The sequence below is a fragment of the Papaver somniferum genome, chromosome 1 (assembly GCF_003573695.1).
Source record: "Papaver somniferum cultivar HN1 chromosome 1, ASM357369v1, whole genome shotgun sequence".
In the NCBI taxonomy this organism is placed as follows: domain Eukaryota; kingdom Viridiplantae; phylum Streptophyta; class Magnoliopsida; order Ranunculales; family Papaveraceae; genus Papaver; species Papaver somniferum.
In genome coordinates, this window is record NC_039358.1 from 99,141,745 (window position 1) to 99,146,226 (window position 4,482).

Below are 4,482 nucleotides of genomic sequence, written 5' to 3' on the forward strand. Positions count from 1 at the left end.
GGTGTCTGTGTTATTTCTTTTCCGCATTATATTTTGTTATGCAATTGAAATATCACAGGTTGGGCGTTGTTCAATCAATTAGAATATCCGACCTTTTGGTTGTTGATTTAAATTGATTGACACTTGGATATTGGTCTTTGGTACCATCCAAGTTATCTCTCTAGTATTTGATAAAGACTCACAGATTTCTATTTGCTTGAGTATATATCAAATCGAGAGATTGAGATATAAACTCTTTGATATACTTTTTATCTAGATTGAGTCTGACTGTCTAGTTGATTCTCTAGAAAGTATATTGGAATTTGTCCATACAAATTGCTAAGCGAAATATTGGGTGTGGTTGTTATACCCCCGCTTTTTCAGTTGATTCTCTTAAAAGTATATTGGAGTTTGTCCATACAGATTGCTAAGCAAAATATTGGGTGTTGTTGTTGTACCCCCGCTTTTTCAATTGGTATCAGAGCAGGCAAACACGTTCAAGACCTTACAAGTATATGTTTGTAGCGATCTGAATCTATGGACAAGAGTACTATCTTTGATAAACGCGTCACCAGAAATAAATGTTTTGTCTCGTCTACATCTATTAAAGAGAAATATTCTTCAATCTCAAATATAGACGAACCCTGTGTTCAAACTAGACAGACAGGCTCCGACATGTGTTATTCCGATTTCCCTTCAAAAGAGTACTTCTCTCTAAATGAACGGGAAATAGCTAAAGAGAGTGAACTGATGTTAAATTATGTTAAAGTTCAAGCTGATCGGTTGAAATAACATGTCAAATTTCTTCTTGGGGAAATAAGAGATTACAATTCCAAAAACTCTAAAGTTTTGTCTTTATCTCTTCTTAAGGCAAGTCTTGAAAGGCATATATTGGAAATCAAACATCGCTTGAACAAGTTCTCAATTCAAGGATTTTCAGAAAGTTCTCTAGACCATCTTCATCGTCTACTACTGTGACTGAGGAAGAACTAGAAGAAAAATAAGTGTCCTTTCCTTGTGGAAAAGATGTGCCTATACCCTCTTGTCAAAAATGGTACACATCACATGAAATGAGGAAATTTCCATAGAGAGTTAAGATAGTACTTTCTAACATTCAGAAAGTATGTCCTTTTTTATTCAAAAGGACCTGTCAGGCAAATGAGAAACTCTAGGTTGAGTAGCAATTCCCTTGTTCATCTTCAACCCACTTTTGACGTATTATTCAAAGGAATAACTGACTTTTATATGTCTAAACCAATTGGTTTCAGTACTCACCCTGTGTATCCTACCAAGAAAATCAGTTCTATGAGTTCCTTAAATGTTCAGACTCAGAACAAATGTCTTAACAATCTCAGAGAAGATCGGAATCTTTCCATCTTCAAAAGGGGAGTTACTAATACGTTTGATATAAACGAGTTATCAGGAAGAAGCCGATTTCCTTCAGGTAAGAATCAATTCTCTGAGTCATATTTTTGTAAGGATGAAATTTATGATTATCTTTTACATCATAATGGTTTTCCTCCAACATTTTGTAAGGAAAAGGATAACCAAAAGCAATGTCCATTTAATGAGCCAATGGCTCATACTTGTGTTAAATAATCACAAGGTTGATATCTCATTTGTGAAATCCTAACTGAGTAAGAAATATTTAGGTATACTTATTTGTAAAGTGTCTCTGATTATCTAGATAATCTCTTATCGTTCTTAGATGGATCATCAGTAGCACCTTTACATAAGTATTTGTTGTAAGTCTTTTTTTTTTTTTTTGCTTTTTCTCTTGGCTCTATGCCTTCAAACTTTTTTGAAAATGTAGATGGGGCAAAACCATTTGCTGGTTTTCACGGGATTGAGACCGTACGGAGGAGACTCCTTGATACGAGTGAAATATTCAACCTCACACAGATGCACTGCAAGAAGGGAGTTTTTTTAATTCGAGAGATCAATCTGTAGTACTCCGGCCTAAACCAAGACAATGACCGTTCCAGAGTAAATTCGGTCACAAGAGATGATGGGTTGATCTGTAGGAGGGAAGCTGAGAAATGTGTGGAATCAATGGTAATCAAAGATTGTGGGTGTGTTGTGAATTCTGAATAAGATAAGTTCTGAATGATTGAATCTCTGTTGAGAGTAATTACTCATATGTTGAGTTAATCTCGTGTTGTCTGTGAGACGTGAGATCGTTGTATATTCAATCATGATTTCAGAGACTTATTTATATTGTTGTAATTGTAGACACCATGATCCCATGAAGTGTGACAGTTGATGGAATCAAAGAGTGGGGAAATGGAAATCGTGTTTGAAACCAATTGCTCATCGTGCGGAGACTTGGTCGATTTTCCATCCACTACTTTGTTACCTCCTTCAACTGATTGCACGACTTTCTCACATTCCATCGTGTGTATGAACACACGTGCCGTAGACCGCCAGACCAAAACCCTAGTTGATATCCCCCCAAGTGACACGACTGATGTCTCGTGGTTAATTAGTCAGTTGTTGACTTTATGACTTTATGGGACGATGAGTCCATGTATTTGCTGAGTTGAACATGATTTTGCAAAATATTCTGAGACTCATGAATTGAACGTGTCTGTTGAGACGTGAGCAAGTATTGCTCATTTGATGAATTGTTGAATATTGATAGTTGAACCAATATTCCTTGGTTTGAGAAAATATTGCTCATCTGAGCAAGTGTTGCTCGTCTGATGAATTATTGACAGCGTGACCGAAATAAAACATTAATTAGAATACTGGTAGTTGAACCGAGTATAATAAAATGGTGATCATGAGATCGTCGTAAAATTATTGGCGTTCGAATCTGGAATTATGATCCTTGGACTCAGAAACCCTAATTTGATCAATTGATGACTGAGTGATAGTTTATTGAAAATTTAACCATGGAATGAAGGAGGAACGACTACATGAGACCGTGGGTCAACCATGTAGCATCCGTATGCTCGCGTGAGAAAATACCAAGACCCCTTGAAGAGTTGGTGAAAAGATGATCAAATGTTGGTTCAATCATTTTTCATACAATGCTCGTCTGAGCCTTAGGTGATAAAACCTAATTAATTATGGAGAGGTGAGAAACCGACCAAGGGGTCATGAAACCAAACCTAGATGGTCGTGGGATCGAATGATGATCACTTCATGAAATTCCAAAATTATTTGGAAGAGTCTTGGACCTAATACGTGCAATTGGGAAAATTAGGTCAAACCATGAAAATACGTGGGACCGGATCATTGCGAACCAAAGATCCAACCTTGGTCGGTCAAGGTAACATGCTCACGTCGTCAACACGTCCGTGTCTCAGTCTTGAGAATTTTGATATTTTCTGGCGTGCGTTTGAGCAACCATTTGAGAAAATACAATAAAATCAGGGTTTTGCTGAAACTGAGGAAACTTCATGAGATGAAAGAAAACATAATTATAAAATGAAGGAATATGAGGCATGGGACCGCTGGAGCCAAGGCATGGCCGTCCGTCTAGTGACCACGGTCCCATGGTGCCTTTTCCTAATTTTATAATATTTTTCATGATTTTATGAAAATATCATGAAATCAAGGAATTTTGTTAAAATTAAGGAGTTTCCTTAAAGTGAAGGAGTTTCCATGGGATCAAGGAAACAAATAATATTAAAATAATAAAATAAGGGTGTGTGGGACCGGTTTTGAGCATGGTCAGCCGGCTGGGCCCAGTCCCATGTGTTTCCCTAATTTTATGTAATTTTTGTGTATTATTTCCATGATTTGAAAGAATTTTCATAATTTGAGAGAAATACCATGAAATCAAGGAATTTCATGGGATCAAGGAAACTTAAAATAATAATAATAAAATAAAGGGACGTGTGGGACCAGCTAGGGCATGGACGGCCGGCTGGGTCCCGGTCCCATGAGTTTTCCTAATTTTATATTATATTTTTCATGGTTTTATGAAAATACCATGAGATTAAGGAGTTTTCATGAGATTAGGAAAATATTAATAAAATAATAAGGAACCATGAGGTGTGGGGCCGGCCGGGATCAAGGCATGGCCGGTTGGCCAATAATCACGGCCCCACAATGTTTTTCCCAATTTTATGTTATTTCCTTGGTGCGAAGGAAACGCCATGAAACTGAGTAGTTTCCTCAAAACGAATGATATTTGTTCAAATGAAAGGATTTTCATAAGATCAAGGAAAATAACAAAAAATATGATAAAATATAAAATTGGCGTGGGATTGGCCACGGCACGGCCGGCCGGTCGATGAGTCCAATCCCTTGGCGCCTTGGTCAATATTTTAATTATTTATTATTTTCTTTCATATTTTGCATAGATTCATCGTTTCGTCGTATTTTGAAATACTCGTTCGTGCGATGATTGTTAGTGTACCATCGTTGAGTACACTTGCACCTTTTGAGTCGAGGCTTACTCAGAGGTAGCTCAGATGCCCGTGCGTTGAATATTTATTAATAACCCATGGAATTCTGTTGGGAAGAACCATAGATTGAAGTAACGAAATACTG